At 50.4% G+C, this 26,858-nt stretch overlaps 1 protein-coding gene across 5 annotated transcripts in view; it reads left to right on the forward strand.

The window, feature by feature from the left end:
- The window catches only part of FARP2 (FERM, ARH/RhoGEF and pleckstrin domain protein 2), a 101,371-nt gene that overhangs the window by 17,470 nt on the left and 57,043 nt on the right, over window positions 1–26,858 (forward strand). The gene's annotated exons all lie outside the window — the stretch shown is intronic.

Below are 26,858 nucleotides of genomic sequence, written 5' to 3' on the forward strand. Positions count from 1 at the left end.
CCCGCTGCCCCTGTGCGTGCGCGTCACCGCCCCTCGCTGGGCCGCGGGCCACGTTTGCTCTGTTAACATGTGTAAGCCCCGCCTGAGGAGCCCTGCGGTGCCTTGCGGCCGTGTCCGCTGCTCAGCCACGAGAGCATGCAGCGTGTCTACCTTCCCTGTGGCCCCTCGACTTTTCTTCCCATTTCCCCGCTCGTGCCTTGCCTACCATGGCTTCAGCGAACCGTGTGAACAGTGGGACGGTACCAACACACCCGTTTTCTCCTCCACCGTCAGCTGGGGCCGTTCCCCCAGGGCTGCGGCGCACACTGCTGCTGTGAACAGCCCTGTGCACGTCTTGGGGGCACGCGTGTCCGTGTGTCTGGGCCGACACCCGTGTGTGAGCGCTCGGGGGCCCACTGCCTTCCAGGGGGGCTCCCTGTCTCCCTCCCACCAGCTAGGCCTCCAGTTTCTCCGCGTTCTCACCTGCATTGATTATTACCTGACTTTTTGAGTTTAGCTGTCCTGGTGGGTTTGAAGTGGTGTCTCATTGTTGTTTCAGCTAAAATTTTTAAAATTCTTAATCGCTTAAGAAAGGAAGGTTTTGAGCCCCAAATCTGAGAATTGTACCATTAAAAAGTCCCCTTTGGGGGTGGTTCCTTGGATTGACGGTGAGTCATTGTGAAGCTCAGCGTCTTGCTGAGCCCATGACCTCACGTGGAGTGAGCGGCTCTACACCCCAGAGTGGTGAGAACCGCGGGGGAAGCAGGCCAGAGACAGGGCCTGCAGGCCTGAGCGCTGAGGCTGGCAGACAGCGGGGCCGCCTTGGGTGATCTCTGAAAACACTGAAGTTCCATTCAGCGTGGTCGTGCACGTTTATAGAAGTAGGACCGTTTACTGACACTGTATTTTCAGCTCATGCGTCTTATTATGAGTAATAGCTGCCAGTATCTGTGAGTAGCTTCACACATGACGCTCATTTGTGCAGCAAACTTAAGCTTATTACGGTCAGGTAAGATGATGAAGAAGAAGACAATGGCACCCCACTCCAGTACTCTTGCCTGGAAAATCCCATGGATGGAGGAGCCTGGTAGGCTGCAGTCCATGGGGTCGCTAGGAGTCGGACACAACTGAGTGACTTCACTTTCACTTTTCACTTTCATGCACTGGAGAAGGAAATGGCAACCCACTCCAGTGTTCTTGCCTGGAGAATCCCAGGGACAGGGGAGCCTGGTGGGCTGCCGTCTATGGGGTCGCACAGAGTCGGACGCGACTGAAGCGACTTAGCAGCAACAGCAGCAGCAAGATGATGGAGCAAGATGTACTTTATGGTTCTTACTGGTCACTAGTTCAAACACCTCTGTTTCGTGTGGAAGGGTGGGCAGAGGAGGCAGAAGTCTGTCTGATGGATGCAGGGTGGAACTTCAGCTGTGACTTATTTTAAGCGATGTCAGGCATTTATCAATAGCATTCTTAGCTCCCTGGTCGGTCAGCAGCCAGGTTTTTGATCTAGCAAAGCCATGATTTGTTTTAAGCTAATTAAATGAATTCCATGGTTTTTAAATTAGAGATCTGGCCTCAGCTCCCCAAAGTCTTTATTCTGATCCGTGAGAGAAGCCGTCTGGAGGCTGTGCCAGCCCCCTGGCCCTGCGCACAGAGGCGGGCAGTGGACAGTGTCCAGCTCCCTGCCCTGTCGGTGGGCGCCCCACGGGGCCGTGCCAGGCCTGTGCCCCCGAGGGGCCTCCCCTGGGCCACGGGCTCAGCGTCAGGGAGGGGGCACAGAGCAGGTCCTTTGCTGGCTGGTCAGGGACTGAGGTCAGCTGTCGCTTCCCTGTTACCTGGTCTGTGGACAGAGTGCTACTTGGTGACTGAAAGAACCGTCTGGGGCGCGGTTGGGCAGGGGGACCTCTTCCCGGAGTGAGTGTCCGCCTTTGCTGCCAGGTGGGGGTGGGGGCCCAGCGAACACGAAGCTTGCACACGTTCCCTGTTTCCTAACACACTCAGAAATTCCAGAATGGGCTTCCTTTTCTTTTCTGTGAATTGCAAAAGCTTTGGCTTGAATATGGGACAAGTAGGAGGACAGACGCTGTCGTGAAGCCCCATTCTGCGAGACTTGGAGTTGCTGTTCCAGTAAAAACTTAATGTTTTCTTTCTGGCCAGGAACACATAGCCAGAATTCCAGAAAGTATCATAGCCAGATGTCTGTCACTGCTCCCACACGAACACCCTAAATATGGCAGAGAAACCGCCTCAGAACTTATTTTGGTCTGCTCTCAGGAGAAGCCAGTAATTCAGCTTCTGAGGTGGGGATAGTGCGGGCTTCACCCAGAGCCCTGCGTCTCCAGCCCACGCAGCCTCCGCGTGGGCCTGCCAGCTCTGGAAACCTGTCATTTGGTTTTAGAAAGTTGCTCTCTGTTTTTGACCCTGAAGCCCAGGAATGTGGCAGGATGAGATGGGCCGGGGTGTGGATGTTTCCCCAGCTATGGCATCGAAGCGTCAACACACACGCACATACACGCCTGCACACGCGCACGCCTGTGGGTTGGCATGTGCATTCCGTTGGATGAGCCAGCGAGGACGACCAATGACAAAGGGAAGAGAATCAGGAAATGGCACCCAGGGAAACCCGTCCCCGCGTTGTGGAGAACAGCCGCTGTCTCAGGGTCTCAGCAGAGAGTCCTAGGAAGGACACGTGCTGACGAGTGGTCTGCACCTGGGAGCCGTCCCCTGAGAACCTGAGACACCTGGTGGGCCCGTGTCCTTGGCTGCCCTGGCAGGAGATGGGCAGCAGAGGTGGAGTGGGCCGTCGGTGACGCATCTGGCCCGTGAGCCGCACCCCGGCTCTGCACACTGCCCCCAGAACCCTCGCTCTCCCCACGTGGCATTCACACTTCTGCCCAGGAAGAGTCCGATGCCCTTGTTCGGGGGAGCCCAGGAGAGCTGAGCTGACACAGTTCCAGATTGCTCTCCGAGTCGCCGCCCTGTTCAGCCTCCACCCCGCCCTCCCCAGCTGCCTGCGTGGAGGCCCTGCCCGCGTGTGGGGGGTGCCCCGGCCACCCAGGCCTCCGCGGGGTCACCTGGCCTGCAGCTTGCCCCCCCCACAGTTCCCTTTCCCTAAGAGGGGCGAGCTGCCTTCTCTCTCCCTAAGGACGCCGGGTCGGGCAGCTTGGGATCCAGTGGTAGGTCTCAGCCTGGGTGGCTCGAGGCAGCGTGTGTTCTGAGTCTGGGCGCAGCTCTCCTCAGGGCTCGTCCTGACATGTGGGCGCCTGTCTGCTCCTGTGGGGGCCACGTGGACCGGCTGGGGCAGGAAAGCCTGGGGTCTCCCCACAGGCCTCTGCTCAGCCACCCAGCACCCTCCCCTGCCCCCGTCTGAGCTAGAACCTGCTCTGCTCACGGTGAACACTGTCTGGATATTAGAAGCAGGGCTGCTGCGGAAATTCTTGTGTGTGTTGCACACATGTGTGCACATGCACAGGTGTCCCCAGCGTGGCCCTGTGGCTGAGGGGCGTGCCCGTCTCCGCCCTGTCCAGGTCCGTGAATGCTCTGGGAGCGGGCTAGCCTGTTTCCCTTGCCGCCGGCTACGCAGGCGCTACCCAGCCGTCCTCTGGGTCTCTGGCTGCCCTGCTGCTGCATGCATGGGGCTGCTGCCAATCCAGGTTGCGGGTGGGGCCAGCCGTCTCCCGCCTGCTCGTCCTGCTTCTGCCCCCGGCCAGGCCATCTCTGCTGAGAGTGCTGCCACGCTCCTGCTCCGCCACCCAGCCTCCAGTGGGCTCTGCTCACCTCTGGCACATCCAGGTCACCAAGGGCACCTTTAAAATCTGCTGTGTTGCTGAGGAGCCCTCAGGTGACTCTGGGCAGGATGAGCGGCCAGCGGCTTGGAGAAGAGCCCCAGGTTCTGGAATGTGCGCCCTCCTGAGCGGGCACCCTCTGTGGATCCATCCTTCCTCACCTGCCTTCCTCCCTGGGCCCATTCATTCAGTCCCTGAACAAAACAAGCACAGCCTCCTTCCCCATCCCCTCTCCTCCCTCTCTGCAGTCATGTATGGATGTGAGGGTTGGACTGTAAAGAAAGCTGAGCGCCAAAGAATTGATGCTTTTGAACTGTGGTGTTGGAAAAGACTCTTTAGAGTCCCTTGGACTGCAAGGAGATCCAACCAGTCCATTTTAAAGGGGATCAGTCCTAAATGTTCATTGGAGAGACTGATGCTGAAGCTGAAAATCCAATTCTTTGGCCACCTGATGTGAAGAACTGACTCGCTGGAAAAGACCCTGATGCTGGGAAAGATTGAAGGTGGGAGGAGAAGGGGACGACAGAGGATGAGATGGTTGGATGGCATCACCAACTAAATGCACATGGGTTTGGGTGGACTCTGGGAATTGGTGATGGACAGGGAGGCCTGGCGTTCTGCGGTTCATGGTGTCACAGAGTCAGACACGACTGAGCGACTGAAGAACCACCACCACCCCTCCCCCTCCCCAGGAAGGTGCAGTGTTCCTCAAGCTCTGCTTCTTGGATTTTCTAGGTCATACTGGGCCTTCGATTCATGTTCTGTCTTAAGGGACCTGAGTCACTGACCCCTTTCAGTTGAAGGAAGTCACCGAGGTTCTCCAGAAAGCTGAGTGCAGGTGGCAGCTGTCCGTGCCCTCTCACAGAGCGCACGCTGGCTCTCCGCTTGTATGGTGCTCACAGCTTGTGGTTTTCAACTTCATCTCACTGTTTCCCTACCAGCGTGTCCCCCAGGATTAACCTTGAACCCCAGCCTTGGCCCAGTGAAGTGCTTATAGCTGGCACCTCGGAGACCAGCCAGGGTGGCACGCGGGGTTCCTGACGCTGCCTGTTTGGGTCACAGCTGACACCAAGTTCATGCAAGTCATATGTGTTCATTGTAGAACAATAAAGGATGTTGACAGGCCCACGGCCAAGGGTCGCCCCGGTCCCAGGTGTCCCCCCAGCCTCTTCCCGTGCCTTAGCTCCACACACCTGGAGTCGGACCACAACATACTACAAGCGTGTTTCTGTGTAACTTCTCCTGAAGGTTTTAATGCCTTTGGAGCTTTCTGGCTTTCAGTTTCTTTAATGAATCTTCATGCACACTCCGCGCTTTCCCTTTAGATAAGTGTCTGGAGTGGGGGTTCTGCGTCAGCCGGGGGTGTGTGGCCCCTCACACAGCCCTGCCCAGCGGTGGGTGCCCATGACGGTTCTCATACCATCTCCAGTTTAACAGGCAGAAGTTAGGTTTGTGGACACAGTTTTATCAGGCTTAGCCATTTGGGTTTTTGTTTTGAGGGATTTTGTGTGTGTGGGTGTGTGTGGTCAACACTTTTTTTTCGGTGAAATGCATACATCAGAGACGCAGCACGCCCGCCATTCTTCAGCGCACAGCTTGGTGGGCCGGGTCTGCACACACCACCGTCGCCCCCGTCACGCTTCCTCGTGTGACGCTGAAGTTCTGTCCCCAGGAAACACTCACACACCCCGACTCCCCCATCGGTGACTCTTCTCCTCTGAGCACCTCGGAGCATGGTGGAATCACACGTTTGTTCTCAAGCATGTGGGGTCAAGGTTCGCTCCTTTCCGGGCTGATGGTGTCCCGCAGTGTGGACGGACCACACTTTGCTGAGCCGGTCAGATGCTGAGGGACAATTGGGCGGCTTCCATGTTTTATCCGCTCTAATCACCTCGAGACGCTGCTTCCGTTTCATTTGAGGGTTTCCCTCATATTGGGAGTGCTGGATCGTGTGGTTCTATTGTAATCATAGGAAAGTGAAAGTCGCTCAGTCTGACTCTTTGTGACCCTAGGTACTATACAGTCCATGGAATTCTCCAGCCAGAATACTGGAGTGGGTAGCCTTTCCCTTCTCCAGGGGATCTTCCCAACGCAGGGATCAAACCCATGTCTCCCGCATTGCGGGTGGGTTCTTTACCAGCTGAGCCATGAGGGAAGCCCAAGAACACTGGAGTGGGTAGCCTTTCCCTTCTCCAGGGGATCTTCCTGACCCAGGAATTGAACCAGGGTCTCCTGCATTGCAGGCAGATGCTTTACCCAGTGAGCTATAGGGAAGCGTCGGTGGGGCCTCCATACTGGCCTCCACAGCGGCTGCACCGTCTGCTCTCTCAGCCGCAGCGCAGAGGGTTTCTCAGTGCTCCACGCCTGTGCCAACGCTTGTTCTTTTCTTTCACTTTCAAATTTTTCCTTTCATTCTTTCTCTCCTCCTTCCTTCCTTTTTTGATCGCAGCCATCCTGACAGATCGGGGATAGCATCTCACTGGGGTTTTGGTTTGCATTTCCTGATGATCAGAGATGCTGAACATCTTTTCATGGGCTTATTGGCCATTTGTCTGTGTGTTGATATGATATTATTTGTGTGTGTATATTTGTGTGTGTGTATATATTATATTATTTGGAGAAATATCTAGTCAAGTCCTTTGCCCATTTTTTAATTGAGTTGTTTGGTTTTTTGTTGTTGAGTTTAAAGTTTCTCTATATATCCTGGATCTTAACCCCTTATCAAATAAGTGATTTGCAAATTTTTCTACATCATATCAGAAGTTAAAAAAAAAACAGGAATTTGAGGGTTGGGGAAATACTATATTGTATTTGAAGTAAAAAGAACAAGTCAGGGGATGCTGGAGACACAGCAGCTGACAGCTTACAGTGAAGAAGCAGGAGTGAAGGACAGGGCACGCAGGGCATGTTCACACCAGTACCGACGCCTGCACGGGCCGTCAGCGCGGCTCTGAGCCACGCCCGGGGCCCTGGCGCTCGGGAGGTGGCGCTGTGGAGCCCGGCGCAGGCTCTCATGGACGGTGAGCCAGGCTCGCTGCCGTGGAGCCCGGCGCAGGCTCTCAGGGACGGTGAGCCAGGCTCGCTGCCGTGGAGCCCGGCGCAGGCTCTCAGGGACGGTGAGCCAGGCTCGCTTCCGTGGAGCCCGGCGCAGGCTCTCATGGACGGTGAGCCAGGCTCGCTGCCGTGGAGCCCGGCGCAGGCTCTCAGGGACGGTGAGCCAGGCTCGCTGCCGTGGAGCCCGGCGCAGGCTCTCATGGACGGTGAGCCAGGCTCGCTGCCGTGGAGCCCGGCGCAGGCTCTCATGGACGGTGAGCCAGGCTCGCTGCCGTGGAGCCCGGCGCAGGCTCTCATGGACGGTGAGCCAGGCTCGCTGCCGTGGAGCCCGGCGCAGGCTCTCAGGGACGGTGAGCCAGGCTCGCTGCCGTGGAGCCCGGCGCAGGCTCTCATGGACGGTGAGCCAGGCTCGCTGCCGTGGAGCCCGGCGCAGGCTCTCAGGGACGGTGAGCCAGGCTCGCTGCTTGTGCTGCAGCAGCAGCGCAAAGACACACCAGGGAGGCTGAGCCCTCTGCTCAGGAGACAGACGGTGCGGATGGGGCAAGAGTGCGGGTCCCCCTTACACAGGAAGGCCTGGGGGCAGACGAGCACTGTGGGCACGGGGTGTGCACGGGTGCTGGGGGCAGTCCCCGGGGAGGCCCTGGCCCTCCGTGCTCGCAGCCCCAGCTCCGCGCATGCTCCGCGCAGGGAAGCACGTTGGGCAGGCGTCTGGGCTGTGGGCCACGGAGGCTGCTTTAAACCCCGCTGCTCCTTGACTCCTGGGTTGCAGTAATTCTGGGCTTTTATTTTGGGCGAGATTTTGACTAGTCATTAAAGAGAGACATAGAGAACATCCGTAGGCGCCTCCACAGTGGTGTTGTTGGACTGCTTTGGGGTGTTTTTTGCACACGTGTTGTGGTTTTGTGCATGTAATTGTGTAGTGTATGTAGCTCGACTTGATTTTCCCACCGTGGCCGTGAGGATCCAGCCAGCCCACGAGGGCTTTTTTCTGGTGAAAATCAAACTGACATTTTCTTGCTCAACCCTCAGTCCCAAACCCCCTCCTGGGTTGAGCTCTCTTCAGAAGCCTCTGTGTAGACTTCCGTCCCAGTTTCACTGTCCAGCCTAAGATATCTTTCTTTAAAGTAACTCTAACATTCCTAATTATGAAAAATACATCCTTTCTTTCTGTTCTAATTTTAGATATTTATAGTGTTTTCTCATAATATTTTTTGCATATGTTTAATCCACTAATATGTGACCTTGTGCTTTTTTGCATATTTTGATATTTGAATCTGATGAAGTTAGATTTTTGTAGCAGAAGAAAAGCTTTTTTTTTCCTATTGAAGTAATTTTCAGTGAGTTCAGTTCAGTTGCTCAGTTGTATCCGATTCTTTGCGACCCCATTGACTGCAGCACGCCAGGCCTTGTCCATCACCAACTCCCGGAGTTTACTCTGACTCACGTCCATTGAGTCAGTGATGCCATCCAACCATCTCATCCTCTGTCGTCCCCTTCTCCTCCTGCCTTCAGTCTTTCTCAGCATCAGGGTCTTTTCCAATAAGTCAGCTCTTTGCATCAGGTGCCCAAAGTATTGGAATTTCAGCTTCAACAACAGTCCTTCCAATGAACACCCAGGGCTGATCTCCTTCAGAATGGACTGGTTGGATCTCCTTGCAGTCCAAGGGACTCTCAAGAGTCTTCTCCAACACCACAGTTAAAAAGCATCAATTCTTTGGCGCTCAGCTTTCTTTATAGTCCAACTCTCACATCCATATACGACCACTGGAAACAGCATAGCTTTGACTAGACGGACCTTTGTTGGCAAAGTAATGTCTCGGCTTTTTAATATGCTGTCTAGGTTAGTCATAACTTTTCTGCCAAGGAGCAAGCATCTTTTCATTTCATGGCTGCAGTAATTTTCAGTGAAGACAGCTTAAAATGACTTTAGGGCTCTAGATGTTGCTTTCCTTCTGAAAAATATGTTGGAACATGGGCCCCTTTAAATCAAGCATATTAAATCAAGGAGAGTCAGCTTTACAGCTGTTTGCTCCTGGCTTAGATTTACATCAATCGTACATCTATCCTAAAACTGTATAAAAAATTAGAAACATATCCTAAATGTAGCAAAGAATCCAAATTGTATTATCAAATGAAACTACAAATTATATATAAGTACTGAGATAAAGTTGGACTTGTTAGCATAGTAACATAAAGAGTAAAAAAGACATCTCAAGAGACTTTGGTACTCTTGCTGAGAATACAGGTTCAGCAAACGGGCTTCAGTTTTTCCTTATTTCATGGAATCAGATTGGGAGAGACCTTGGAGTGCTGGAGGAGGGCAAACTTGTTTCAGAAAAAAACAAACTTTATTGCTGTGAATGTTTACAGTTTAGAATTAATGCTTTTATTTTTTAATTATGCAGGTCAACTGAATTTATAAAGTAATAGTGTTTCATATTGGCTTTTTTAATTTTTGCATTTTCCACTGCAGAAAGTTTTTTATATATATTTTTTTCAAATTATAAAATGAATACAAGCTCACTAAAAAATTCAGTCAGTTCAGTACAGAGGGAAAAAAGTTAAATGTATTTTTCTCCTACAACCAAGAAATAATGTCTTTGACACTTTGGCCTGTTGCGCATTTCCCCTTCCAGGTGGTCAGCTGTGTGTGTGCGCGTGTGCAGGCTCACCGTGACGTCACGCACCGGCCACCAGCGTCTCCCCGTGTTCACGTGTTTATGTCTCTTCCTCCTCTCACCTCCTGAGGTTTCTGTGTTACGAATATTGATGGGCATAGCGCTGTTTTCCTCTTATAAAATGTACACTTGTTTTTGGTCTCAGTCGCCGTTTTGGCCTGAATTCAACCATGTATTCTGTAAAGTTCCCGTTCCCGTCCTTTTTGTTGTTATTTGCCATATTCCTGGCACGACCATATCATTCTTTTACTTTGACCCTTTCTGTATCGTTTGCTTTTGCTGGTTTTCTTATGTACAATCTAATGACCAACACTGAGTGTTTACCACCTTCTGAGCGCATTCTAAAGCACTTTGCATGGATTATTTAATTTCCTGCTTGACCATTCAGTTCAGTTCAGTTGCTCATTCGTGTCCGACTGTTTGTGACCCCATGAATCGCAGCACGCCAGGCCTCCCTGTCCATCACCAACTCCCGGAGTTGACCCAAACTCATGTCCATCAAGTCGGTGATACCATCCAGCCATCTCATCCTCTGTCGTCCCCTTCTCCTCCTGCCCCCAATCCCTCCCAGCATCAGAGTCTTTTCCAATGAGTCAACTCTTCGCATGAGGTGGTCAAAGTACTGGAGTTTCAGCTTTAGCATCAGTCCCTCCAATGAACACCCAGGACTGATCTCCTTCAGAATGGACTGGTTGGATCTCCTTGCAGTCCAAGGGACTCTCAAGAGTCTTCTCCAACACCACAGTTCAAAAGCATCAATTCTTCGGTGCTCAGCTTTCTTCACGGTCCAACTCTCACATCCATACATGACCACAGGAAAAACCATAGCCTTGACTAGATGGACCTTTGTTGCAAAGTAATGTCTCTGCTTTTCAATATGCTATCTAGGTTGGTCATAACTTGTCTTCCAAGGAGTAAGCATCTTTTAATTTCATGGCTGCAATCACCATCTGCAGTGATTTTGGAGCCCCAAAAAATAAAGTCTGACACTGTTTCCACTGTTTCCCCATCTATTTCCCATGAAGTGATGGGACCAGATGCCATGGTCTTCGTTTTCTGAATGTTGAGCTTTAAGCCAACTTTTTCACTCTCCTCTTTCACTTTCATCAAGAGGCTTCTTAGTTCCTCTTCACTTTCTGCCATAAGGATGGTGTCATCTGCATATCTGAGGTTATTGATATTTCAATATCAATATTTTGGCAATCTTGATTCCAGCTTGTGCTTCTTCCAGCCCAGCGTTTCTCATGATGTACTCTGCATGGAAGTTAAATAAGCAGGGTGACAATATACAGCCTTGACGTACTCCTTTCCCGATTTGGAACCAGTCTGTTGTTCCATGTCCAGTTCTAACTGTTGCTTCCTGACCTGCATATAGGTTCCTCAAGAGGCAGGTCAGGTGGTCTGGTATTCCCATCTCTTCCAGAATTTTCCACAGTTTATTGTAATCCACACAGTCAAAGGCTTTGGCAGAGTCAATAAAGCAGAAATAGATGTTTTTCTGGAACTCTCTTGCTCTTTCAATGATCCAGCGGATGTTGGCAATTTGATCTCTGGTTCCTCTGCCTTTTCTAAAACCAGCTTGAACATCTGGAAGTTCACGCTTAACCATTAGCAGGATTATTATTAGTTTTTGTTGTATAATTGAGGAAATTGAGATACAGGAATTTTTAAGTTACTCAGTACTGGGAGTTCCAGCCAGGACAATTAAAACAAGGGAAAGAGTAAGGAAAAATGAAGTGAGGGAATCCATATTGGAAAGGAAGTGAAACCATCTCTTGTTTACAGATGACATTATCTTTAATGTGGAAAATTCTAAGGAATCTACCAAAAAACTATTAGAACTATTTGTTGTTGTTTGTTCAGCTGCTCAGTCATGTCCAACTGTGACCCTACAGACTGCAGCATGCCAGGCTTCCCTGTCCTTCACCATCTCCCAGAGTTTGCTCAAATTCATGTCTATTGAGTCGGTGATGCCATCCAACCATCTCGTCCTCTGTCATCCCCTTCTCCTCCTGTCCTCAGTCTTTCCCAGCATCAGGGTCTTTTCTAAGGAGTTAGTACTTCTCATCAGGTGGCCAGAGTATTGGAACTTCAGCTTAAGCATCAGTCCCTCCAATGAATATTCAGGATTGATTTCCTTTAGGATTGACTGGCTGGATCTCCTTGCAATCCAAGGGACTCCCAAGAGTCCTCTCCAATACCACAGTTCAAAAGCATCAATTCATCCGTGCTAAGCCTTCTTTATGTTCCAGCTCACACATCCATACACGACTACTGGAAAAACCATAGCTTTGACTATATGAACCTTTGTCAGCAAAATAATGTCTCTGCTTTTTAATATGCTGTCTAGGTTTGTCATAGCTTTTCTTCCAAGGAGCAAACATCTTTAAATTTCATGGCTGCAGTCACCATCCACAGTGATTTTGGAGCCCAGGAAAATAAAGTTTGTTACAGTTTCCATTGTTTCCCCATTTATTTGCCATGAAGTGATGGGACCACTGCCATGATCTTAGTTTTCTGCCAGCTTTTTCACTCTCTTTATTTAAAACTGCTAAACAAATTCATTAAGGCTGAAGGATACAAGGTCAATATATAGAGATCAATTATATTTCAACACATTAGCAATGAACAATCCCAAAATAAAATTAAGAAAACAGTTGAATTTACAATGGTATCAAAAAAGAATAAAATTCTTGGGGAAAAATTAAAAGAACCTCAAAACTTATGGGCTCCTTGATGGTCAACTACTAATTTCTTAAAGGGGAAATCTGTAGTTTTAACCCACAAAATAAAAGTTGTGAAAAGCCAGTGAGGGGCTTCCCTGGTGGTCCAGCAGTTAAAAATCTGCCTGCCAATGCAGGGGACACAGGTTTGATCCCTGGTCTGGATTCCACATGCTGCAGGGCAGCCAAGCTCAATCACCACAGCTCCTGAGCCCATGCTCTGGAGCCTGGAGCTGCAAGTGCTGAAGTCTGAGCATTCTAGAAGACTGTGTTCGGCAACGAGAGCAGCCACCACAGTGAGAAGCCTGAACACTGGAGGTAGAGGATAGCCCTTGCTCACCATGACTGGAGGAAGCCCAGGAGCAGCAACCAAGACCAGATGTGGCAAAAATTTTTTTAATAAATTAAAAAAAAAATTGCAAATTCTCAAGCACAATAGGTTTCTAATTAAATTACCATCCAGTGATTTTTTTTTTTTAATTTATATGGTCAAATTATCCTCACTTTTGTATTATCTATCCATTTTCCTTTATTTTAAAACTTAAATCACAGTGGCATTTATGTTGGATCCAGCTATAAAAATAGTCATCATTTTTAACATTGCATTTTTTTCCTAAAAGCTAAACACAATAATGTGTAACGTCCTAAAACACTTGATTCTGTCCATTTGCATGTGTGTTTGTCTACTAGAAGTACTGATTTGTGACAGAACAAGAGTGAAGTTTTCTCTGAAAAGCTCTATTAATTGTGGGGCGGGAAATGCCTGCATGCAACTACAAACAAATTCAATGAATCCAGTCTGTGTCTCTGAAAAACATGATCTTTAAAGATGAATTTTAAATGCCAGAATCAAATGTCAGGAGGAACTGAGCTGGGTTTTCTTTTTCTTTTCAATGAATGGCTAAAGATTAAAATTAAAGATTTGGTTTAGAGAATATATTCACTGGTGTTGTATTAATAGGATGGTGTTTATTACAATGTCTTGTAACTGCTTATTTGCAAGTGCTTCTAGCCGAAGGCAGTGAAAGGGAGCTTGCAGCTCAGCTGTGGGAGCCCGGGGTCCTGCCGTGTGTCTCACCCCCCATTACCCATCCCTCTTTGGGGTGACCCGATCCTGACGATCACCAGGGCCAGCTCAGCTCAGTCCCAAATGCATTGGAGCTGCAGTGAAACTGGTAGTTAAAAACGAAACAAAGCCCTGGGCACTGAAAACTGTCAGACCACTGAAAGAAATGAGGCACCCGAACAAAGCAGTGGGAAGAGGCTCCATCTTCGTGGATCAGGGCAGTACCCACCGACAGCCTGCAGGTTGAACATGACTCTGCGAAACCCCCGCTCTTTCACAGAATTTGACAAGCTGGTCTTAAAACATATGTGGGAATTCAGAGACCTAGAACACCAACAAAACCTCGAAAAAGAAGAGTTGGAGATCTCACACGAGTGGCTGGACTGTGACCGCGATCCAGGCCACGCTCTGTGTCTGCAGATTCACCCAACCACAGGCAAACCGTGGACGCATAACCTGCAGACCCGGAGGGCGCCTCGGGGCCTTGAGCGTCTGCGGATCCACAGGGTCCGTGGATACCAGGGACGACGGCATAGTCAGTGGAACAGAACTGAGAGCCCAGAAATAAATCATTCCGTAAAGTCAGACCTCTGCCTCACCACACACAAGAAATCCTCAAAATGGGTCAGTGACCCCAATGTCAGAGTTACTAATAAAACTGTAAAACTCTTGGGAGAAGACCTAGAAGTAAATTTTCACAGCCTCAGGTTAGACAGTCGTTTCTCAGACATGTCACCAAAATCACAGGTGACAAAAGAAAAATAGATAAATTGGACTTCGTTTTTTCAAAAAATTGTGCTAGAAACACTACTCCTGTGGCAGTGAAAGCACTTTTCTTTCTTGATTTCCAGCGATTCCAGCCAGAGGCTGAGGAAATGCCAGTCTGCTCTGCCGTCCTCAGGAGAGGGTTTCCCACCTTCCCCTCCTGGACGTGGCCCTGAATCTGAGCTGTATTCCAGCTCCGCAGGAGTGCCTATCGTCCACCTGATGCCCACGCGGGCCTCAGCCATTCAGTTCAGGCTGCCTGCTGATCTCTAATTTCTGGAGGGAACTTTCATTTTCCCTTTTATTCTTCAGTTGTTTTTCTTTTCTTCGAAATCTCATTTTATAAATACATTGACTTCTTCCGTTGACCTTTTGGAGGATCTTCATTTTTTCTTTATGTGAAGTTGTTCTGGGTTTGGTTGCCACCTCCGCTCTGTTCATCCGGGATTCGTCTCCCTGCTTCCTCAGTCCACACCTGTTTCAGGAGTTTGGCGTTAAGCATCTGCTCATTCCTGGTTGTCCGTGCGTAAGGTTCCAGTGACGTTTTTAAAGCCCGCAGTTGGGTATTGCAAGCAGGCCTCTGCTCTGCGGGGCTGTCGGGGTGAACAGGGGAGCAGGCCGCCTCCCCAAATGCACTCACGTCAGGACAGGCACACCAGCTGGACCTCCCGTGGATGCGGAAGAAAGAGGAGGAGCACCCAAGGGGCTCGCTGCGCAGGGAGATCCACGGCTGAGCTAAGTACACACTCCGTCTTATTTTCCCTGCTGCCGAGTTAAAGACAAGGAATAAAAACATCGCGGGTGGATCGCCCCGCGACTGAAACCCATCAGAGAGACAGCAGGTTGCTTCCTTGGCTGCCGCCAGTGATATAACCGTGTGAAGACGTGGGGAAGCACGGGCCTCGTTCACCGCCCCCCACTGTGTGCTGAGCCTCTGCGCTGCTGGGGGAGCGGGACGGGCCTTCCCGCCTCCTGCGGGGAGAGGGGCTCCCCTCTCGCTCTTCCCTGCCCCCACCGCAGCCCCCCGCCCTCAGGGACCGGTCAGGACACTCAGCCCCACCCCTGGTCCTGGAGCTGCTGGGAGGTGGCTGGGCCGGAGTAGGGACCCGCGGAGCACACGTCTGAGCGGGCCAGGTTAAATTAAGCCTCGCCTGGGCCAGCAGCATCGTGCTGACGCCTGCACTTGGACTTAGGCGCTTGCTGTGGATCTGGCTTCCCCCAGTTTAATCGCTCCGCTCTAGGCTGTGCTGTTCGGGCGCCGTCCGCTGTTTGAACTGGGAGACGTGAGATGATTCACTAGCACCAGAGACTAACTGGGAAGGGGGAGGGCGCACGGCAGAGCCCAGGGCAGACGGCGGCCCCGCCCCGCACACTTGGCCCCAGCTGCGGGCTGGCTGGCTCTTCCCGTGAGGCCCCCGGCGGGTCAGAGGGCAGGGCCTGCAGGTCCATCCGGGTCACAGCGCAGGCGGCGGCTGCGGGGGGCGGGCTGGGAGCGAAGCCGGGACGGAACTGACGGACGGTAGCAGTTTCGGGGCTGGGGTCTGAGGCCCTCTCTCTGAGTGGCTGGAGGAGGAGCCGGGGCACCAGCGGTCTCCGAGGACACGCGTTCCCGGCCTCAGAGACACACTCCCTCCCTGAGGAGCAGGCGGAGCTGCCCTGTCCTTGCGCTCCAGCGGGGCTCCAGGCCTGCAGCCGTCAGCGCAGGGGGCAGGGGCCCTGCTCACAGGCGCCCGAGGAACCTGGAGGCCCTCCGGCTCGAACGTGCTTCCGAGCAAGGACACAGCGCCTGGCAGAAGCGCTGCTGGTCTTTCAGAGGGTCTGCAGTGCGAGGGGCTCCAGTTGCCTCTGGGTCACAAAGTCACTGTGGCTGCGCCCTGTGATTCACAAGCAGAAGTCTGGGACTGATCTAATTATTAGACGGAAAAACCATGCGTCCTGGGGCTCACCGTGGAGACGTGGGTTTGGTAACAGGAGCAGAGATGGAGCTCCTGTCATTCGACAAACGAGCTGCAAAGGGCACAAGGGACAAACAAGCGCAAGGACGGAGTCAAGCGTTTTCTAGAAGCATTTTCCCACACTGCGCAGACAAAGAATAAAGAAGTACATTGTTAGTGAAACTTCTGTAGCCCGTTTCCATCCAGACAGAATCTTGAATGGTACTTTTGCTGATGTAAATTTTTAACAATATGCTTATGTCTAAGCTTGCAGACGAGCTCTGCTGTGGAGACCAATTGGAAAAACGGAAACTGCACCACACACTAGTAACCGGTATTTTCTATATTATGTTGTTAGCGCCGTGTCTCTCCAGCTTGGCGTTCGCATCCCAGTCCTGGTTCAGGCTGTGAAGTCAGTCTCTGTGGTGTCTGTTGGGGCGCAGGTTCTCAGGGCGCCTCCACGTGGTCAGACAGCCCTGTTCGCTCTGACCGCCCCTGTGGGCACAGACCCTGGGGACCGCAGTCCGACTGATAGTCAGTGTCTGCATTTTTAGGAACAGAAGGTGAACCCTGAGTGTGGCAGCCGTGAGAGGGCACTGCTGCGTCGTGGGCTGGCTGCTCTTTCGGAGCTGGTCCGGCAGCACACCAGTTATTTTTCCTTTCATTGTCTTGACCGTCGATGCCAGGATGGAGGGCCCTTGGGCATCCGGGAGCGGCCTGGACGCCGGGAGTCTGCCTCCTGCCTCCCTTTCCCGATCTGTGTGCGGCCTGCGTGGCCCCTCACACGTTTCTTGTCCTCTTGTTAGTGGCGGATCGCTCCATCTTTTAACAAATGACATTGGATTGGATGTGAATATTTATGGTTAAAACTGAAGGTTCTCAAGGCAAGAATATGGAAGTGGTTGGCCATTCCCTTCTCCAGTGGATCACATTTTGCCAGAACTCTCCACCATGACTTGTCCGTCTCGGGTGGGCCTACAGGCCTTGGCTAATAGTTCCATTGAGTTAGACAAAGCTGTGGTCCATGTGATCAGTTTGATTACTTTTCTGTGATTGTGTTTTTCATTCTGTCTGCCCTCTGACGGATAAGGATAAGAGGCTTATGGAAGCTTCCTGATCCCCCTGAACAGTATGAAAAGGCAAAAAGATAGGACACTGAAAGATGAACTTCCCAGGTTAGTAGGTGCCCAATATGCTACTGGAGAAGAGTGGAGAAATAACTCCAGAAAGAATAAAGAGACAGAGCCAAAGTGAAAACAACACCCAGTTGTGGATGTGACTGGTGACGGAAGTACAGTCCAGTGCTATAAAGAGCAATATTGCATAGGAACCTGGAATGTTAGGTCCATGAATCAAGGTTAATTAGAAGTGGTCAAACAGAAGATGCCAAGAGTAAACAACATTTTAGGAGTCAGTGAACTAAAATGGACTGGAATGGGTGAATTTAATTCAGATGACCATTATATCTTGTGGGCCAGAATCCCTTAGAAGAAATGGAGTAGCCCTCATAGTCAACAAAAGAGTCTGAAATGCAGTACTTGAGTACAATCTCAAAATGACAGAATGATCTCTGTTCGTTTCCAAGGCAAGCCATTCAGTTTCACAGTAATCCAAGTGTATGCCCCAAGCAGTAAAGCTGAAGAAGCTGAAGTTGAATGGTTCTATGAAGACCTATAAGACCTTCTAGAACTAACACCCAAAAAAGATGTCCTTTTCATCATAGGGGACTGGAATGCAAAAGTAGGAAGTCAAGAGATACCTGGAGTAATGGGCAAATTTGGCCTTGGACTACAGAATGAAGCAGGGCAAAGGCTAACAGAGTTTTGCCAAGAGAACATACTGGTCATAGCAAATACCCTCTTCCAACAACATGAGATGACTCTACATATGGACATCACCAGATAGTCAGTACTGAAATCAGATTGATTATATTCTTTGCAGCTGAAGATGGAGAAGCTCTATGCAGTCAGCAAAAACAAGACCAGGCGCTGACTGTGGCTCAGAGCTCGTCTCATTGAGCTCCTTATTGCCAAATTCAGACTTAAAGAAAGTAGGGAAAACCACTAGACCATTCAGGTATGACATAAACCAAATCCCTTATGATTGTACACTCGAAGTGACAAATAGATTCAGGGGATTAGATCTGATAGACAGAGTGCCTGAAGAACTATGGACAGAGGTTCATAACATTGTACAGGAGGCCGTGATCAAGACCATCCTCAAGAAAAAGAAATGCAAAAAGGCAAAATGGCTGTCTGAGGAGGTCTTACAAATAGCTGAGAAAAGAAGAGAAGTGAAAAGCAAAGGAGAAAAGGAAAGATATACATATTTGAATACAGAGTTCCAAAGAATAGCAAGAAGAGATAAGAAAGCCTTCCTCAGCAATCAATGCAAAGAAATAGAAGAAAACAACAGAATGGGAAAGACTAGAGATCTCTTCAAGAAAATTAGAGATACCAAGGGAACATTTCATGCAAAGATGGGCTCGATAAAGGACAGAAATGGTATGGCCCTAACAGAAGCAGAAGATATTAAGAAGAGGTGGCAAGAATACACAGAACAATACAAAAAAGATCTTAATGACCCAGATAACCACGATGGTATGATCACTCACCTAGAGCCAGACATTCTGGAATATGAAGTCAAGTGGGCCTTAGGAAGCATCATTAGGAACAAAGCTAGTGGAGGTGATGGAATTCCTGTTGAGCTATTTCACATCCTAAAAGACGATGCTGTGGAAGTGCTGCACTCAATATGCCAGCAAATTTGGAAAACTCAACAGTGGCCACAGGACTGGAAAAGGTTGGTTTTCATTCCAATCCCAAAAAAAGGCAATGCCAAAGAATATTCAAACTACTGCACAATTGCACTCATCTCACATGCTAACAAAGTAACGCTCAAAATTCTCCAGGCCAGGCTTCAAGTACGTAAACTATGAACTTCCAGATGAGTCAAGCTAGATTTAGAAAAGGCAGAGGAACCAGAGATCAAATTGCCAACATCCACTGGATTGTTGAAAAAGCAAGAGAATTCGAGAAAAACATCTACTTCTGCTTTATTTATTACGCCAAAGCCTTTGACTGTGTAGATCACAATAAACTGTGGAAAATTCTGAAAGAGATGGGAATACCAGACCACCTTACTTTACCTGCCTCCTAGAAATCTGTATGCAGGTCAAGAAGCAACAGTTAGAACTGGACAAGGAACAACAGACTGGTTCCAAATAGGAAAAGGAGTACATCAAGGCTGTATATTATCACCCTTCTTATTTAACTTCTATACAGAGTACATCATGTGAAATGCCAGGCTGGAAGAAGCACCAGCTGGAATCAATATTGCTGGGAGAAATATCAATAACCTCAGATACGCAGATGACAGCACTCTTATGGCAGAAAGTGAAGAGCAACTAAAAAGCCTCTTGATGAAAGTGAAAAAAGAGAGTAAAAAAGTTGGCTTAAAGCTCAACATTCAGAAAACTAAGATCATGGCATCTGGTCCCATCACTTCATAGGAAATAGATGGGGAAACAGTGTAAACAGTGAGCGACTTTATTTTTCTGGGCTCCAGAATCACTGCAGATGGTGATTGCAGCCATAAAAGACGCTTACTCCTTGGAAGGAAAGCTATGACCAACCTAGATAGCATATTAAAAAGCAGAGATACTACTTTGCCAACAAAGGTCCATCTAGTCAAAGCTATGGTTTTTCCAGTGATCATGTATGGATGTGAGAGTTGGACTGTGAAGAAAGCTGAGCGCCGAAGAATTGATGCTTTTGAACTGTGGTGTTGGAGAAGACTCTTGAGAGTCCCTTGGACTGCAAGGAGATGAAACCAGTCAATCCTAAAGGAAATCAGTCCTGAATATTCATTGGAGGGACTGATACTGAAGCTGAAGCTCCAATACTTATTGGCCACCTGATGCGAAGAACTGACTCATTGGAAAAGACCCTGATGCTGGGAAAGATTGAAGGCAGGAGGAGAAGGGGACGACGGAGTCTGAGATGGTTGGATGGCATCACCGACTCAATTGACATGAGTTTGAGTATGCAGGCCAGGAAGCAACAGTTAGAACTGGACATGGAACAACAGACTGGTTCCAAATAGGAAAAGGAATACGTCAAGGCTGTATATTCTCACCCTGCTTATTTAACTTATATGCAGAGTACATCATGAGAAACGCTGGGCTGGAGGAAGCACAAGCTGGAATCAAGATTGTTGGGAGAAATACCAATAACAGGTATGCAGATGACACCACCCTTATGGCAGAAAGTGAAGAAGAACTAAAGAGCGTCTTGATGAAAGTGAAAGGTGAGAGTGAAAAAGTTGGCTTAAAGCTCAACATTCAGAAAACTAAGATCATGCCATCAAGTCCCATCACTTCATGGCAAATAGATGGGGAAACAGTGGAAACAGTGGCTGATTTTTTTTGCGGGGAGGTGGGGGGGGCTCCAAAATCACTGAAGATGGTGACTGCTGCTATGAAATTGAAAGATGCTTACTCCTTGGAAGGAAAGTTATGACCAACCTGGACAGCATATTAAAAAGCAGAGATATTACTTTGTCAAGAAAGGTCCATCTAGTCAAGGCTGTGGTTTTTCCAATGGTCATGTATGGATGTGAGAGTTGGACTATAAAGAAAACTGAGCAAAGAAGAATTGATGATTTTGAAGTGTGGTGTTGAAGAATACTCTTGAGAGTTCCTTGGACTGCAAGAAGATCCAACCAGTTCATCCAAAAGGAAATCACTCCTTGGTATTCATTGGTAGGACCGATGTTGAAGCTGAAACTTCAATATTTTGGCCACCTGATGTGAAGAGTTGACTCATTGGAAAAGACCCTGATGTTGGGAAAGATTGAAGGAGGAGGAAAAGGGGTGACAGAGGATGAGATGGTTGGATGGCATCACCGAGTCAATGGACATGAGTTTGGGTAAACTCCGGGAGTTGGTGATGGACAGGGAGGCCTGGCGTGCTGCGGTCCGTGGTGCTGCAGTCAGACACGACTGAGCAACTGAACTGAACTGAAGCTGTTTTCCCATTTATTATGTGATTTATTCATTTACAGACATCTGAGTGCCTGTCATGTAAATAAGTCTGCACAGAGAACCCCCTGGCGATGCTTTTATAAATTAAGTGTCAGGAACCACCCAGGATTTGTCCCCAAAGAGAGCCTGTTGTGTTGAAAGTCTGCGTGTGTGGTGAGTTGTTACTTACTGAGCACGATTCAGGGTGCAGTTTCCGCGCTCTGCGAGCCTGTGGTCTAAGGAACCTCTGTCCCTCATGTCGAGCCCTTGGTGCATTGGTGGTTGCAGACTGCAGGGGACCGGCGTGTGCCTGGGCGTCGTCCTGCCCCCAGAGCCCCGTGTGTGCTCAGGCCACAGCCTCCGGGCTGTCTGTTCTAGGTGGAGCACCACGCTGGACCTGGGCTTCTCGGGTGTGCTATGTTCTGGGTCACCTTTTTGAAAGGGCCCTTGACTGGAGGAGATTGATCAGGGCGAGGTTTGCTGCTGCTGCTGCTACTAAGTCACTTCAGTCGTGTCCGACTCTGTGCGACCCCATAGAGGGCAGCCCACCAGGCTCCCCCGTCCCTGGGATTCTCCAGGCAAGAGCACTGGAGTGGGTTGCCATTTCCTTCTCCGGTGCATGAAAGTGAAAAGGGAAAGTGAAGTCGCTCAGTCATGTCCGACTCTTAGCAACCCCATGAACTGCAGCCCACTAGGCTCCTCTGCCCGTGGGATTTTCCAGGCAAGAGTACTGGAATGGGGTGCCACTGCCTTCTCCAAGGGCGAGGTTTAGGGAAAGGTATTAGGGCCCAGGGCTGGAAGTCGTTCCAGCCCGTGCCCAGCAGTGGAGCCGGGTGCCTCGGGCGCCGTGCGTCCGGATGCCGTGAGGCAGGAGTGGCGCTCCACGCGTGTGTAGACGCGTCGGTGTAAACGGTGAAAGGCCGCTTCCCCTGGGCTCCTGGGGATGTTGACGCCTGCTGCCCCTGTGGCGACCTTTGTACTGAGGGGTCACCTCCACAGTTGGGCACACGGCCCTCGGAGTGCAGCCTGGTGGCCCGACACGTGTGCACGTGGCCCCCTCCCCGGGGAGCCCGCCAGAGGCCCCGTTGTGCCCTTACAGCCACTGCAGAGCCACTGCTTTGGTCTTCAGACCATAAAGCGGTTTTGCAGATCCTCAGTTTGCGGCAAGTGTGATCGTACAGCGTGGGCACTGGCGTGTTCAGTAGTCAGCGGCACGAAGCAGCGGTTTCCTGTCGTTTCATCACTGGGTCATATTTCATTGTGTCAACAAAACCACATATTTATCCACCCTGTCTGATGTCTCCATTTTTGCTGCAAATAAAGCTGCTGTGGACATCTGTGCTCACGTCTTCTGTTTGCACTGACAGACGGTTCTGTGGCGTGTGTGCCCAGGGCTGACCGTGCAGTCACAGGCGTGTGTGGGGCTTCAGTGGAGCCTGGCAGTCACTTTCCCCAAGAGACCCACAGCCTCGCATCCTCACCCGTGCGTCCGTGCATCCTCGCCGGTCCCGGCGCCACCGGGCCTCTTGCTTTCAGGGTCCTGGGGGCTCTGGTGTAGCGTGGGCTACCCTGGGGTCACGCAGTGCAGCTCTTCTCTTCGTTGGCGTTGTTTAGTGCTCAGTCGTGTCCGACGCCTTGCAACCCCATGGACTGTAGCCCACCAAGCTCCTCTGTCCATGGGATTCTCCAGGCAAGAATACTGGAGTGGGTTGCCATGCCCTCCTCCAGGAGGTCTTCCTGACCCAGGGATCGCACCCGCATCTCCTGCATTGGCAGGCAGGTTCTTTACCACTGAGCCACCTGGGAAGCCCCCTTCTTACTGTGCGTTGGCCATTAAATATGTTCTTTGAAAGTGCCTATTCAAATGTCTTGCCCACTTCTCTTTAGGTGGACTGTCTGCCTTTCCCTTATGATTTGTGGACCTTTGTTGGACTTCTGTGTTGCAAACATCTTCTAGTTTATTACTTGCTGTTTTCATGCTTTGCCAGTGTCCTCTGATGTACGGAAGTCTGGTTTTCAGCTGGTCCGTTTATCCAGCCGTTCTTCTGTGGTTTAAGTGTCTTTTGTGTCACGTGGTGCAGTTCTGCAGAACACTGGTCATTCTCAGCTCCCTGTGCCCCTCCGGAGGACAGTCGCGTTCCCCTGCAGTCCGCACATGTTTACACATTGTATCTGTGGCTATGTCTCCTCGCAGTGGCGCGCATGCGCCGTTCTACAGCTGGCTGTGTCTCCTCACAGTTTACCTTGGTCCTCTCACTTCCGTGCAGAGAGCGGTTTAGCAGCCTGGCCCGTGCTGCAGTTTTGGGGTGCATTAATCGTCTGCTATGAGAAGCACTGTGGTGACGAACAATGTTCTACATGCATAGTTCAGCACCTGTGAAATACTTATTTTGCAGCCGCTCCATGTGCCTTGCGGGATCTTAGTCCCCTCCACGGAGAAGGCAATGGCAACCTACTCCAGTACTCTAGCCTGGAAAATCCCATGGATGGAAGAGCCTGCTAGGCTGCAGTCCATGGGGTCGCGAAGAGTCAGACACGACTGAGCAACTTCACTTTCACTTTTCACTTTCATGCACTGGAGAAGGAAACGGCAACCCACTCCAGTGTTCTTGCCTGGAGAGTCCCAGGGACGGGGGAGCCTGGTGGGCTGCCGTCTATGGGGTCACACAGAGTCGGACACGACTGAAGTGACTTAGCAGCAGCAGCAGCAGCAGCCCTTTGTCATGTGAGCTCTGAAAGTTTCTTGTCTGTCTTTGAAGAAGTCTTCTGACTTCACAGCATTTCCTTGTGTGCAGGTGTTTCTATGTTAGTGTGCAGCCTCTCGGCCCCCCTGTGACGGCTGTGGCCTGCTGCGGTGGTCTTCTCCCACGCGGAGTGCCAAACAGATCCATCTCCCCGCAGGCCTTCCGTGGGTAGGTGCTTATGTGTTTAGATATCTTATTCATCTTGGAATTAGTATGTGACATAAGGATACACCTAGCTTGCTTCAGATGGATACCCAATAACATTTATTGGATCGTTTGTTTCCTCCCACTCGTTGACCTGAAATGTCACTGTTACCAGACATTCGCCTGTTTCACATATTTGGGTTTATTTCTTCACCTGTTGCTCTGTTCCCCAGCTTCATCTGTGTGGACGTGCACCAGATGTTTTCATTACTATGGTTTCTCAACGATTTGACTATCTGCTAAGCCTCTTCCTCTCTTGTCTTTTTCAGAACTTTCTTGACCATTCTTGCATTGTAAAAAAAAAGTAATATATCAGCTGTGGAATGAGCCAATCCTTTCCTTGAAGAACCCTCTTGGTCCTTTTCTTAGGGCTGCCAGGAGTCTGGGGCTGCAGAAGGAGAACCGACGTCCCTGCAGGCATCTCTCCAGGAAGGTGGACGCTGTCCACCTCTGCCCCGATTCCGTCCCCTAAAAATGTTTTTAAGCTTTTCTCCATAAGGCTTTCTTTTATTGGAAGTTTATTCCAAGATGTTTCGGCTTTTTCATCGCTCTTCCAAACGCGGTTGTCTCTTCGCCTCTGTCCTGAAAAGGCTGCTGATATCTGTACGGTGATTGCCTCATCTGCTACGCGAGTCCCATTTCTTGTGCAGCCTTTCTAGTCGATGTTGAGCCGTGAAGCTCGTAGGGCTGACGTCGCAGGACCTTGGCCCGGAAGGCCTGCGTCTGTGTTCTCTGTGAACTGTATCTTCAGGAAGATCATGTTGACTTCACCTTTCTGTCCTGACAAAGTACTCGTTCCGTGGTTCTCCGTGAGCATCCCTGCTAGGATGAAGGGCAGGTTTTTATTCCTTCAAATAGCAGTTCTCATTTTATAACCTCAGCACCACCCGAGGACACAGGGAAAAAATCTGGTTGTTAAACGTGGATGTGTCCCTCTCAGCCCACTTATATGTGTTAGATCTTAACTACACAAATGACATGCCTGCTGATGGGAAATTAGACCTGAACATCGAGGACTAGTTAATAATTGAGGTGAGCCTGGCAGGCGTACCCGATCCCCCACTTCTGCTCAGCGCCGTGAAGACGCAGCACACAGCCTTCACGACTTATCCTGATGCGCATTGGTGGGTGCGATCTCTCTGTGGTGTGTTCGTGGGGTGCGCTCTCCCTGTGGTGTGTTCGTGGGGTGCGCTCTCTCTGTGGTGTGTTCATAGGGTGAGCTCTCTCTGTGGTGCGTTGGTGGGGTGCGCTCTCTCTGTGGTGCGTTCGTGGGGCTCACTCTCTCTGTGGTGCGTTCATAGGGTGCGCTCTCCCTGTGGTGTGTTCGTGCGGTGAGCTCTGTCTGTGGTGCGTTCGTAGGGTGCGCTCTCCCTGTGGTGTGTTCGTGCGGTGAGCTCTGTCTGTGGTGCGTTCGTAGGGTGCGCTCTCCCTGTGGTGTGTTCGTGCGGTGAGCTCTCTCTGTGGTGCGTTCATAAGGTGCGCTCTGTCTGTGGTGCATTCATAGGGTGAGCTCTCTCTGTGGTGCGTTCATAGGGTGCGCTCTCTCTGTGGTGCGTTCATAAGGTGCGCTCTGTCTGTGGTGCATTCATAGGGTGAGCTCTCTCTGTGGTGCGTTCATAGGGTGCGCTCTCTCTGTGGTGCGTTCATAGGGTGCGCTCTCTCTGTGGTGTGTTCATAGGGTGCGCTCTCTCTGTGGTGCGTTCATAGGGTGCGCTCTGTCTGTGGTGCATTCATAGGGTGAGCTCTCTCTGTGGTGCGTTCATAGGGTGCGCTCTCTCTGTGGTGTGTTCATAGGGTGAGCTCTCTCTGTGGTGCGTTCATAGGGTGCGCTCTCTCTGTGGTACGTTGGTGGCGTGAGCTCTCTCTGTGGTGCGTTGGTGGGGTGCGCTGTCTCTCTGGTGTGTTCATAGGGTGCGCTGTCTCTTTGGTGTGTTGGTAGCATTTGTTGTCTCTGTCGTGCGTTAGTAGCGTGTTTTATGACAGGGAGTCACAGTGTATAGAGATGGAAACTCCCTTTCTTGACTGAACTGTTGTCTTGACTCTGTTCCATGATGGTGCATACAGAGTTCCGTGTTCTTTCGAGGGATGTGTAACTTATTATGGATGCGTCCATCAGTGCTCTCCTTCAGTTCTTTGCCCGTCCGTCCTTGCCTGTTAGCTCTGCAGCTGTTCTGGGTGACCTGCCGAAGGAAGCTAAGTGTGGAGTTGCTGGGGCAAAGGTGTGTATGAGGTGTTTTCATGTCATCCAGGCAGTGCTGTGGTCTCCCCGCAGCCACGCCACTTGCTGCCAGCATCATCATAACCTGTTTGATGGTTGCAAAGGGATCCCTTGCTGTTTTCGTTTCTTTATCACCAGAGGGCTTGAGTTCCTTTGTGTGCCTGAAGCCATGTGTGTTTTTTCACACAGGTCATCAGAGCAGCGTGAGACACGAGTTTTTCGGCGTGGTTCAGGATTGTAACTTTGCTCAGCGTCTGTCTTTTCAGAAAATGTTTTATTTTTGTTTCATCGAATCTGTCTCTCCTCTGTGCTCTGCTTATGGGACTCTCCTCGCCTGGAGGCCACAGACACAGCCTCCTCTGTGTTCCTCCAGCCTTTGGTCCACTGGAGCTCATCTTTGTGAGCAGAGTGGGGGCTGCTCTCTGGCCATGTGAGGGGCGGCCAGACACTGCGTTGCCGCTGGGGTCCCCTACAGACGTGGACTCCAGACTCATTTTTAGTAAATGTCAGGATCCTTTGATGAAGTGTTTACTGAGGCTAAAAATGGTTCCTCTAACCTTAAAGTTATGAAAGACTGTAACTAAGCACACTCAGAATCCAAACGGAGGCCTTTCAGCTGCACCAGGCGTCAGTTTCTGGGAAGGCAGAGCCCGTGTCGTTTGTTAGCCCTGCAGCAGTTTGTGAA

This window comes from Bubalus bubalis, chromosome 6 (assembly GCF_019923935.1).
Source record: "Bubalus bubalis isolate 160015118507 breed Murrah chromosome 6, NDDB_SH_1, whole genome shotgun sequence".
Classification (NCBI taxonomy): Eukaryota; Metazoa; Chordata; class Mammalia; order Artiodactyla; family Bovidae; genus Bubalus; species Bubalus bubalis.